Below are 13,421 nucleotides of genomic sequence, written 5' to 3' on the forward strand. Positions count from 1 at the left end.
AGATAAAGGGGGAAAATACCAGAGACCTGGCTCTCTCTCTCCACACAACTTCTCTAGATTAGTCCCAGTTCACCCCTGGCACAGTCAGGTTGGTTCCAGCACCTCCCTAGCCCCTTAGAGCAGTCTCTCAGGTCTCCACAGGGCCTTAGGCGCCCTCTACTCCACTTACTGCCCTTTTTCTGATGCTCCGACGCCGCTGGAGTCGTATCGATGCCGTGAGGCGGTTCCGGTTCGATGTCGGCGGCCTCGGCACAATGTCAGTTCTTTGACGACGCCGGCAGGCGGATCCGGTCTCGATGTCAGCGGCCTCGGTTCGATCTCGACCTCCGATTCGATGGCGTCGGGCAGTCTTATTCGATGTCGACTTCGGGCGGCTCCGGTCCGATGGCGACCTCGGCTTCGATGACGTCGGCCGGCCTTGCCTCGATGTCGACTTCCGGCGGCTCCGGAGTGCGATCCTCACTCCCGACCTCCGGTGTCCCTCTCCTTAGGTTTCCGGCGACTCCGGAGTGCGATCCTCACTCCCGACCTCCGTTACCCTTCACCTCGGTCTCCGACGACTCCGGAGGGCGGACTTCACTCCTCCGATGACGTCGCTCACTCGACCCCGGGTGACTTCCTCCTCGACCTCTGGTATTCCTCACGACCTCTGACGGCGCCCTCTCTCGACCTCTGGCGGCTCCGGGTACGACGTCTGCTTTTCCAGTCAGCGCCGTTTCTCCACCTCGGGCTCCAGGTCTTAGGCTACTCGACGTCGGACTTCAGGGAAACCAGCTTCCAGGTCAGGATCTTGCTGTTCTCTTGTTTCTAAGGCCTGTTCCTGCTGTCCAGGTCCTCAGGATGGTTTTTCTGACTTCTTCCCACACAGGGCTCTAGGCTGGGCTCCGTCAGTAGGGACTAGTATCAAGGGTGGGTTTATGGACCCCACTCCAGGCACAAGTTTCCACCCCTGCTGCTTCACTCCTTCCTCCTTCACGTTTTTGCTGCTCACTCCTCACCAGTCAGGTGCCAACTGCCAGCTCCAACTGCCAACTCTCTCTCTTAGCTTCCCAACATTCTAAACCGCCTCCAACTGTCACAGGGTTCTGGAATGTTCTGGAAGGTGCTGGTAGGTTCCAGTGGATGCTGGTGATGTCACAGGTGGCCACCATTTTGTGCTTCAGGCCCTCAGACAGAAGTTTCAGGGGTAGGTAAAATGGCTCCCTGAATCTGCAGCAACACGAAAAAGTCTGGTGGTTCCCAAAAAGGAAAAATTCAAACAGGGTTTGAGGCAAAAGTGGGACAAAATAAATAATGATGAGGAGGGACCACCCAAAGGGCTGACAGGTCTAACAAAGACGAAGTGAACCAACTGAAGGAACAGGTCACACAACTGCGATCCCACACGAAAGAGCTGCAGAGGAGAGCGGAGGATGCAGCAAAAAAGCTCGAGGCGCTCTAACCTTCAGCTAGTGGGCTTTCCCGAAGGAACAGAGCAAGGACGAGCTGCAACTTTCGAGACCTGGATCAAATCATGGTCACCTGGGGGCAAATTATCGTCATGCTTCGCAGTGTAACGGGCTAATCGGACACTTGCACCCAAACCACCACCGGGGGGCACTACACCGACCGACCATTGCAAGAATTGTCAACTTTAAAGCTAGAGAAGCAATCATGCAAGCAGCCTGCTCTCAGGCAACCCTGACCTACTAAGGGCACAAAATCATGGTATTCCCAGATTACACCAGGGAAGTACTGGCCCAGCGGAGGTCCTACACAGAAATCAAGTAGAACTGCGTGCGCTCAGTCTCCAGTACAGGCTTCTCTTCCCTGCTCACCTCCCAGTAATCTTTCAGAACAAATCCCACTTCTTTGAATCACCCGAGGTGGCTAGGACTTGGCTGACTGAATAACGCCCACTCCGACCCTGGGCGGAGGCCTCTCATCCTACCCTCCGTCCGGGGCCACAGCTCCTGCAAACTCTAAGTCCCAGAGGCAACGCAACCGCTCCCGTAGGGGTCGAGGCGCCCAGAGAGGAGTGTCTATCTCACCCACTGCTACCACTCATAACTCTGGCACACCGCTTGGGTCTTTAGCAGCCACGACCCCGCAATGGGGCCAGTCCATTGAGAGGGTAACAGCCGAGGGACGCCCTCAAATGTCTCCGGATGCCAGGTCAGTGGACACCAACCTTTCCCGCAGTCCGACAATATAACGGCATCTGACCAGAAAGCAAGTCCAATCACCTAGAGAAGAACTCCCCCAATGAAATGACGGACTAGACTGTCAAGTAGAGCTGGTGTGGTCAGCAAGACTCCATAATGGTGATGACCACATCCCGATACATGGAGGGGTCCATAAGCAGCTCCCACACTAAGCTTTGAAGATTAATTTTTGTTGTAACTATTGTCACAAGGACGACAGATGCTTCCTTTCCAGAAATATAGGGTGGAGGGGATGGTTGGGGGTAGGGGGTGTGACCTTTGTCCCTAGTTCTGTGTTAATTACGTTAGACAGCGGCAGATGAACTCATGCACAGACGGTGCTTGCGACAAAAGACTAGGCCTCTGCTTACATCTAACCATTGACCAAACCGGCCCATCAGGTCAGTCACATCACTGGCCCCTCATGAGCCCGCGCACAGATTATGACCCAATAAACATATAGGGGGAGCCCCTGCAAATCCTCTCCTGGAGTGTCAACAGGCTTCTCGAAGCATACAGCGGTCCTGAGATATGCCCAGAGATATGTCCCCAAAGCCCTCCTGCTTCAAGAGAAGCTGAGATAGGATTGCCACACCACGTGAACCCCGCTCAAACCCAGAGTGCCAAACTATCGAATCCATGTCTCGCTCGAAAGGGGCAGTGGTTACCCATGAGATGTCTCTTTTGAAGTAGGAGGGTGTCTGGGGCACATCTCTGGGCATATCTCAGGACCACCGTACGCTTCACCTTGTAGAGAAGCCCGCTGACGTTCTAGGAGGGGATTCACAGGGACTCCCCTCTTTATGTTGATTGGTTCATGATCTGTGCACAGGGTCATGAGGGGCCAGTGATGTGACTGACCTAGTCGGCCGGGTTGGTCAATGGTTAGATGTAAGCAGAGGCCTAGTCTTTAGTCGCGAGCACCGCGTGTGCTTGAGTTCACAGTGAGAAAATGGGTGCCGCTGCTGCTGTCTAACGTAATTGACACAGAACTAGGGATAACGGTACCCCCCTTCTCCCAAAGCATCCCCCCACCATATACTTCTGGAAAGGAAGCATCTGTCACCCTAGTAACTAATAGTTACAACAAAAACTAAACTTTAAATCTTCGTGTGGGAGCTGCTTGGTGGACCCCTCTATGCAGCAGGAAGTGGTCGTTTCCATTATGGAATCTTGCTGACCACACCAGCTCTACTTGACAGTCCAGTCCGTCGTTTCATTGGGTAAGTTCTTCTCTAGGGGATTAGACTTGTTTCCAGGTCAGATGCAGTTATATTGTCGGACTGCAGGAAAGGACGGTGTCCACTGACCCGGCGTCCGGAGGTGTCCCTCGCTTGTTACCCTCTCAACAGACCGGCCCGTTGCGGGTACGTGGCGACTAAAGACCCAGGTGGCGCGCCAGAGTTATGGGTAGTAGCAGTGGGTGAGGTAGACACTCCTCTCCAGGCACCTCGAACCCTTTGGGAGCTGGTGCATCGCCTCTGGGACCTAGAGCTCACAGGCGCCATGGCCCCAGACCAGGAGGCAGGAGGAAAGATCTCCGCCCAGGGTCGGAGTGGGCGTTCTTCAGTCAGCCAAGTCCAGGCCGCCTCGGGTGATTTCAAAGAAGTGGGTTTTGTTCTGAAAGATTACTCAGAGGCAAGCAGGGAAGAGAAGCCTGTACTGGAGACTGAGCGCACTCAGTTTCTGCTTGACTTCTGCGTAGGACCTCCGCTGGGCCTGTACTTCCCTGGTGTAATCTTGGTAGACCATGATTTTGTGTCCTTGGTGGGTCAGGGTTGCCCAAGAACGGGCTGTTTGCAGGACTACATCTCTATCTTTAAAGTTGAGAATCCTTGCAATAATCGGTCGGTGTGGGGCCCTTGGTGGCGGTTTGGGTGCAAGTGCCCGATGGGCCCATTCCACAGTGAAGCATGACGATAATTTGCCCCCAGGTGTCCATAATTTGATCCGGGTCTCAATGAAAGTCGCTACTTGTCCCTGCTCTGCCCCTTCGGGAAAGCCCACTAGGCAAAGGCTTTTGCACCTCAAGCGGTTTTCTGCATCCTCAGCTCTCCTGGGCAGCTCTTTCGTGTGGGATCGGAGTTGTGTGACCTGTCCCTTCAGTTGGTGCACTTTATCTCCTACTGTAGAGAGGCTGGATTTGGCTTCCGATATACAGGCCGTGGCATTGCGGAGGTCTTGTCCATTCACACCTCACCTATTTTATTTTCCACGGAGGCTTGCGAGGAGCGTATAGCCTGAAGAATTGCGTTAAGATCTTCTTCTGGGAAGGTGGGGCTTCCTTGTTGACTGTTTCAGCGGATTTGGCCCCATTCATAGTTATTGATCCATTCAGGTTTGTGTCGCAGATGGGGTCACTCCTATGTCTTTCCCCATTGTGGTTGAGAATTTGACTCTGTCCCACTTTTAAGGTGCCGCGAGTCTCGTCACTGATCAGAAGTCCAGGACTGTCTTCAGGCGTGTCACGAGCCGGTCGCAGGAGAACCTGTATTGCCTTATCGGCTGCCTTGGACTGACGCTGCCCGGGCGTGCATTGCCTCACGGCCTTATTCTGGAGGGTATAACTTCAGGCTCTCCATTTGCTCGCGTCAGAGATCCCGGGAGGCACCATCCATTGACCTGGCTGGGTGCGATCAGGCTCCCCCGTCAGCAACCAGTGTGTGCGTAAGGCAGTGCCCCTCCGAGGTCTTCTGGGGTAGGAGCTTGTTGTGCTTTTGGGCCTCACATGCACCGACCACTGCTGCTCTGTTTCAGGGGGGGGGGGTCTCTTCTGCGTGGACCCAGGCCCCTGTTGCGGCTGAGGGGGCCAATCCACCTCGGACCCACCAGCCCTGCCCGTGGGTCCCCATTGGTTGGATGTTGCTCTGGCGGGTTCTCAGGGTCCCTGGCTTCAGATCTTGGTATCTGTTGAGGAGGGCAGGCTTTTCCCACTGGTTCGCCCAAGGGTCCTCTGCTCCCAAGGGGGGGCAAGGAGGGGGTGTGGGGATGACGCCCGGATGTGGTGCACACTCGGCTTGACGGTCACCTGCCCAGTCCACATGACCTCGGTGGATCCAGGGATACAGTCCTCTCTCTGGGTGTATGCGGTTTCAGAGAGGGGGGGCTCCAGGTGGGTGTCCCCACCGCTTCCTCCTTCTCTTGGGCCTCTTTCAGAGGAAACTGGGGAAGGGGGTACCCGCTCCGCTTGCCATCCCAGGCTGCCCTATCCGCCTGGAGCCAAGTCACTCTTCTGCGGGTGGCTGTTGTCCTTGCGTTATGGGCGTCCTACACCGCCAGCCCGCTCCAGACTATGCCTCGTGAGGCCCGCTTTGGTCGGTACCACCTCGGTTTTCTTCGGAGCACTGTGTCCGGGTCACTCTCAACTCTTTCTTCAAGCACGTTCCCCCCCCCCACCCCCTCTAGGAACAAAAAAGGCCCATTCAGCCACTTCTTTCTTTTGCCAAGGTGTGGGCCAGAAGCCCTCCTGTCTGTCTCCGGGATCACTCTGCGTCTTTAGCCTGGGTCCTACTCCTCGCTTGGCCTAATGTATTTCCTCGGCATCTGGCCTCACACTCCGTGACCACTGCCTGTCCGTCGAGGGGGCACAGAGTCGGGGAGGCCCTCACAGTGGGCCTCTCTTAAGGATCAGACGTTAAAGGCCTGCATTGTCCTTGCCTCCTCGAGGCGTCCACGGGGCTCTCCTTTCTACTAACGGGACCAACCGATGGTGGGGTGTTGTGTCGGGTGCCTCCTCTGCCTCTCTCACAAGCCTGCACCAGCACCAGGGGGGTGAGGGGCTCGCTCAGTATCTCCCAATCCCCTTTCTTGCAAGCTGCCAGTTTATTTTATGTGCTGGGCTTTGCGCAGAGATCAGAGGGCCCCCCAAGCATGATGGCGTGGTGTCCCAGAGGCTCCAGCTCGGGTCCGGTGCGCTGTAGGGCTCCGACTCACCACGGCAGTCCCAGGGCTCGTACTCACTGCCTTCCTTGTGTCAAGTGAAGGATTCACCTGGGACTTTGTCGCTGCCCTGCATCTCGCCACCTACTCTAGTGTCCTGGAGGAGGTCGGGTGTATTCCCACAGTCTCGGTGCCGCAGGACAGGCTCCGCTGTCTTCTTCAGTTTGCTTTATCCAGGGCCCTGGTCACGGCAGCGCCATTGGTCCCCGGTCCACCGCAACCTCAGAGCTGCCCAGCATCCGAATTGCTGCACAGCAGGGTCTTTTCGGGGCCCTATTCCACTGCTGTTGCTGCCGGACTGGTGCAGGAGGTGAGGGATGTTTTTTAGCGTACTGGTGGGCCTTGGGATTCGGATCGGATGACAGAGGGGTCCAGAGCACTCTTAGAGTGTGCCGCCATCTTGATGCTCCAAGTCAAGCCCAAACACTGATTTTAACAATACTCTGCTAGATATGGAACCCAGAGAGGATATGACTCTTACACAATCAGTAAAGCTCCCAAACGTACACAACACCTATTATGGGGCGAGACATTGAAACCTAAACAGAAGAATAAGTCTGACCCATCTCGTAAAGTGAGATTGATCACCAAGTACAGTTCAAATATGGGTAAACTGTATCAGACTCTTAAAAAATATTGGCATATTTTGGTTTCAGACAAATCCTTAGCTTCATTTTTGACACCGCACCCTAGTGTAACTTTTAGGAGAGGCCGTACACTTATCTGATTAGCCCAAGCTATCCTCAACCATCTAAGCTGAGCAACTGGTTGAGTGATGATATGAAAGGTTTCCATAAATGTGAACACTGCAATCTATGCAGATGGGCAAAGGATAAAACTACACACTTCAATTTTAACACCACAGGTGATATCATTATTTCTATGTTTATGAATTCTGATAAGAGATTTGTTGTCTATGTGATTATCTGTACCAGGGCTCGAAAAATCATAGAAAATGCACTAGACCTGCAGGTCTAGTAACCTACAAAATCTCCTGGACCCAACTGAAATGCACTTGACCTCGAATCTGAAAGCTGATCAAATGTGACATGTTAACAAGATTTAAAAGCATTTTTATTGCTCATTTACTTTGCGAGCAATAAAGATGCCTTTAAATCTTGCTATCTTGTCACGTTTCCCCTGTTTTCAGAGGCAGAGGTCAAGTGTCAGTTTGTATTCCTACTCGCCAGTAAGGGCGTGTAGGACCTAAAAATAGCTCATCCTGAATTAAATTGACTCGCAAATGCGAGCGGTCGAGTGAATTTTTTGGGCCCTGTGTACTATGTTGGGAGTACAATACGGCTGTTGAAGGCACGCATTGCTGAAGACTTCAGGGCATTGAAAACCAATGATTTTAAAAAACAGATTATGATGCATACTCTCGACACCCCAACTCAAGAACAAACTCATAAATTTAGTGTCCATGGTAGTGACCATGTGAAAAGTGATCCCGGAGGTGGAAACAGAGAACTGAAAATTAGACGCTGTGAATCATCGTGGATAATGAAACTACGAGCTGTGGAACTGGGACTTAACCTCGATCATGAAATGCAATTTGTTTAGAAGATAAACCTGTTCCACTCTAGAAATGTTGTATTTCTTGTAATAATCATATCTGATCACACAACCTGTGAGGAATATGTTACAAAGAAGTTTTTCTGGATCTATCATTCTTGATCACTATATGTACATTGAAGAACTTATTTTAAGTACGACTTGTGCTTGGATAGAAGTACTACCAAGCAATTTTCTTTCCTCTTTTGTGTTTGACATGTGCCAATACTGTTATTGGGTTGGACCGATCTACTCATTCCTCTACATTATTTTCTTCCTCTTTCTTCTTGCCTCTTGCTGGATTTGCAGAGATTATTCAAACCTGCAACGCTGGTCTACACTTTGGTTATGATACTGTAGCCTGTACTTTGACCTAATAATAGAATTACCCAATTACCTTGCCACCCCCTCTCTGAAATAGAACCCAACGCACCCTTCACAACCTCTTAGCAGTCTCCACACCACACACACCCTCTGAGCAGTCTCCACTTCACACCCCTTCATAAAACACCATTGATGTTTAACTCCCCATCATCAACAAATGAAACTATTTTACCATTGCTCAACAACGCATTCTCCCACATTCAGAAGCAGTGATCAAGTCGAGGGTAGACGCCGTCTATCCATTATTTTCCGAGGGTAGATGTTGTCTACCCTGCTGCAAAGCTTTCAGAGTGTCACGTTACTTTGCTACTTCTCCCAGGATTCACAGAAATAATCCTCAACTCGTCCTGGTGTAATTTTCCGACACCGCAACACTTTCAACAACGCCTGAACATGGTCTACTTTTGTTCCGAGCAACGAAGTGCAGGCGTGGAAGGTGCTTATCAGATTCTAGCTTCGCCCATAACACAAGCTGGAGTAAAGGGTCCGTTAGCCCTGTTTTTGTTGGAGTATCCTGGCTGGGAGCTATAAGGAACCTCACACAATGGAGAGGGAAAAGGCTCCTATCTGATCACTTCACAGACACTTAAGAGAGAAATGCGTTTTACTCGGTTCATTCCCTATATATAAAAGTTATGCATATACTGTAAGACTGTCAGGTGTGTTGGTCGACCCCAGTATTTACACAAATAATGTAAATAGCACCATTTTTTAGGTCTCGCTGAGTCGGAAAGACTTTTGTACATGAGTTTTCAAAGTGCTGCTTGCTGGCCTAGCGCTTGCGTTCACGCGCGCAGCCGGCAGCTTTGCAATGTGTACAGCCAGTCGCGATCACTTTCACTTGCGCGCGCAGCCTACTTTCACTTTTCACGCGCGCACCACTAGCGTTTCTTTTTTTGTTTAAGTAACATGCGATTAGGTGATTTACTTACAATCACAGGATGTTGAGCCAATGCGTAGACTCGAACCTGGCCGGCTGTTAATTTTAAAGCGTTTGGTGCTTTGAACGGAATTAAGCCACCCTGCCTGTACTCTGTCATGCAATATGTCACAGACTCCTTCGCCCTAGTTGCTTCCTCATAGTTGTTGCATGCAGATGCGTCGCTCGAGTATGCGCTTCAAGTGTTCTGGCTTTGCCATGTAAGCGCCTGTAAGTAATTAAGTTTGCTGTGTGCACTGTGCATGAAAAAGAACTGACCCCTAGCATAAATAAAATCCTTTTTAAAGAGTGTGAGCTGTCTATGGTAAATACACTACCCACATAGCTGCCTCCCCTTCTCTGAAATAGGTGAGGCATGAATGTAGCGCCTACTAGTCTTGACCCCAGTCCAAGCATACTGAGGATAGCGCTTATACTCCTGCACTCATTTTCAGTGGTATTTCGATGCGACACTACTTTGGCTCAGTTATACTTCACAAATTAATTTTTTCCTAAACTGGAATTACTACACACCTTGTTCTCCAATATTCGAGGAGCTGCTTCCCCTTAACGTGTTGCATCACCCCCTCTGTGTGTTGGGGGTGCATCCAGCAAGAAAGAGCTGGTCCAAACATGTCCTCAGAAAAACCTGCAAGCTGCGAGCTCCTGCTGGGACACACTAAGGAAGAAGTGTGCCCTGTCCGGAGCTGAAGCACAGATGCAAAGACATATGGGATGCAAACAGAAGAACCCTAACATGGGATCACCATGAAATTATGGGCCAAAGTCCAAGCACCGATGAGCAATGCGCACAATCACTGCAGTTGCCTATCTGAGAACCCTGTGGTGACTTGTGTGTCCATGGCAGCCATTCACATTTAAGTGGTACAAAATAAACAGGAGTTGTGAGGACTCTTGATTTTTTTTCTTTTCATTGGGGTGGTAAGGCTGATCCCCAATTGTGGGCCTAGGCAAGCAAACTGCAGTATTATCCCTTTGACACGCTATTGCACAAACTGCATATGTACAAAAGCCGCCCAGTCGTAAGACAGGTCAAACAAGCATTGGCATAGCCAATAGGTCTCGCCTTTGGGACCATATAAGTGTTTAGCCATGCAACAGTTGATGTTGTTGCACCAAGGATATTGTGCTGGATAACTAAACAGTTATAAGGTCCCAAAGGCGAGACCTATTGGCTATGCCAATGCTTGTTTTTTTAATTTTTTTATAGTGCTTTAGCAGTACTCATTCCAATGCAGGGTGTCAGAGCGCTTTAAATCACATGTACAGATTATACATTGACAATAAATGATATGTGTGTACATTAATATAAATGTGTTACATAAGACAGTGAGGGTTACAAGGTGTTGAGTCCCATCTCCTTCATACCTCACTGTTCTATATTAGAAGGATTACAATTTATGAACTGCAAGTAACAAAAGGATCGGTCTTAAAAGCAGTAACCCACTTCCATAAAATAAAAATCTGCCATCTGCGTGTTACATAATGTGCCATCTGCGTGTTACATAATGTGCTTTGCCTGAGACATAGTAACCTTCTATGCTACTTTGATTCAAAACTAGGACAAGGAAAAACACATCTCTCCAGCAAATACGATATCCTCCAGAGTTACCTTACCATTACAATTACTCCCAGGGATTTAAGTGGGATGAAAAAACTGGAGGGTCTCTCAAAGGGGCGAGTACAATGTCATTAGGGCATGGTTTAAAACACTTAAGCTAAAAATCTGTGCTTAGCGTAGTGTGCCGTCCGACTTGTATTTTGTTGTTTCTGTCGTTGCATCTAGATATATGATACAACAAGTAACATCATACCTACAACACGTCAGGACTATTGGCTTTGTCAATGGTTGTTAATTGCATAAGATAAATAAGCAGCAACTATGGCTTGTATATCATATTGAAGAAGGTTCCACTTAAAGCCCTGGTGACACCATGCCAATGTTGCTTCTCCTTAGTTTCAAAAAGAGAAGGGAAATCCAGGGAGAAAATGACTCTCTTTAAAGCATTTCCCCACCCCTACAACGCTCACCTGGCATGGCATCATGCCTTAACTTCTCCACTGGTGAGAAGTGAGCAAGCGCACATCGATCGGCCTGCTGTCACTGCAGTCCAGAAAAAAACTGAACATCTATGCCAGGGCAGAAAACAGAGCCCGATAGAGAGCCGTCAAGGCCCCCTCTAAAAAACTGCCACTGCTCAGACCCGGTGAGACGAGGCCCACTTAAAGCCCTGATTAGTCCCTGAGACTTAACTGGCACACACAAACATCTCTGCAGCAGGTGCCTTAACCCCATAAGAAATTTTAAAATACAGACATTGCAACCAATTAAGCATAACAGATTTACTGCCAAGTTTCTCCTTCATGCCAATTTTTTTGTGGAAGTGTTTTAAAGAAATGATATGTTGAGGCCAGTTTTTGCGTTGGAGTTGGTCAATATTTTGGCTCAAGCCCAATGCAAAATCTAATTTGTTCAATAGTGTAATGTGCTCAAATGTACTAATGATACACCTGCTAAACAGATCTGATGTCACTTCCTGTGAGGTCATAGGTTGTAATGCCACGTTCGATATCATGCGCTGATGTCACGCCCACTCTGCCTAACTTGGTGAGTGAGTCCCCCTCTTCTTTTTTTAGGACCTGAGCCCTGTTCATTAATATTCTGCCTCACCACTTACCCCAAGCCACCGTGCATTCATTTCAGCCCCTACGTTTGATGCTAATTAGCCTCACCACCTCACACCAACCCACTTGCTCCTCCTTCCACGTTTCCGTCCCTAGCATCCAATATTTGTGTCACCCCATCTATTTCCCTCTTCCTCTATCACGTCCACTTCGTACCTGGTCAGTCACACTATGGTCCTTGTTCCTCCTCTTTTATTATCGCGTCTACCTTCATTTCAGTCTATATCCTCTCGTCGTCGGAGCTCTAGATTACCCTCAATAATCATCTCATCCACAGCGCTCTTAATTGTACATAGTCACACACCACCCCAACATATTCTGCCAAAACACATGACCAACAAACCTTTTACTCCTCTTTCAGTCGCACTCCGCCACTAAGATACTTAAAACACCTGCTGCTCCAAAGTGCCTGTCCTCTCATCCACAAACACCTCTGATCCTCCCACACGGCTATTGTAGATTCCTACTGCCCGACAACCCATGACTTCCGTCCCCCTTCACTTATCCACCATATAGTGGTTTCCTGTGCCGCTACAATCACAGGGCAGTGTATCTTGGCCTTTACCTTTGGAACAGAAGATCGTGTCTTCGCCCTTCGGTGCCGTTACCTCTTTGCATCTCACCCCGGCTTGGAACAGAAACCAGACCACGCCTACGCAGGCCAGTGTCAGGCGCTGATCCTGGGTGCAGCGGACGCTACTCAACCAGTCGCCATCTTGGCAGGGAAAGGAGCCTCGCGTCAGCAGCCAATAGGATTGTACGTCACCCAAGAGTTGCGTGCCCCGACTGCTTCCACAGCTGTGCAGTGTAAGACGCGCTGTGGACTTCTCGCGCCGTGATTAGTTGAGAACTTGTCCGTACGTCACCAGCTGTCACTTTTGCGTTTAGCGGCCACAGAATAAACAAACTGTGCGAGGCCGAAAATAGAGCGAAGATGTAGGCTACCTAATAGGCGTTCGTTCGTTGACGACAAATTCCGAGTGCTTATGGCAGTCCCGAACATTCTCGAGTTAAAATGAAAAAGATGCCTCTTTATATGTTTTTTAAGGCAAGCGGTCCCGTAAACCCCCTTTCAAAGTGAACAAAAAAAAGTGTTGGGAACTGGTGCGGGTGGGGTCAAAGAAGTAGATACAAATAACTATACATCTGTTACTATTGTATTGGTATTTCCCCTCAGTTAACTGCATGTATAATATAAAATAATGCACAACTATTTAAAGAATAAATGCAAGTTAAACAAATCACTAGGAAATGCGTTATTTTACGTAAGCAAACTCCTAGCCGTTAATGCGATGTGTGTATAACTAGAGAGTTACAGAATTCTGTGCTTAGCCAAGAGGAGTGCCAGATCAATGAATCTTGCAGTCACCTTGTTTTTAGGTCAAGCCTAGCGTTGCAGCACATCTGCTGCTCGCTCTGCGAGGCATGCTGTAGTAGGGTATGTTGTGAGAGTGCTGTGAAGCCCCACCCATATTTTTCATTGGCTGGTGTCATTGTCCATGGAAAATGCTAGCTTCCAATTGATAATAAGGCTTCTTAGTCCCTCCTTGTTACCGCCCTGTCTCCTTTTGTGACCGCCCATCAGGACTGGATCTTTAACTTGCGGCGTTACACCGTCTCCTTCATTAGTCGGCAAGCACTCTTTTTTTAAATTTGGCTTTGACAATGGCGGCCACGCGCTTATTTTTGCATCCGCTTTCACTTAAGCAATAGCTGCCGCCCCACCCCGCGAGTGC

General features: G+C 49.6%; 1 protein-coding gene across 1 annotated transcript in view; it reads right to left on the bottom strand.

Annotated features, from left to right (window-relative positions):
• Positions 1-12,423, bottom strand: part of ASB8 (ankyrin repeat and SOCS box containing 8) — a 115,591-nt gene extending 103,168 nt beyond the window's left edge. Inside the window, exon 1 of the mRNA XM_085628401.1 lies at positions 12,251-12,423. The gene's annotated coding sequence lies outside the window, so the exon portion shown is untranslated. The remainder of the gene's footprint in view (positions 1-12,250) is intronic.
• Between the last annotated feature and the right edge of the window lie 998 nt (positions 12,424-13,421).

Source organism: Triturus cristatus, chromosome 10, assembly GCF_964204655.1.
Source record: "Triturus cristatus chromosome 10, aTriCri1.1, whole genome shotgun sequence".
NCBI lineage: Eukaryota > Metazoa > Chordata > Amphibia > Caudata > Salamandridae > Triturus > Triturus cristatus.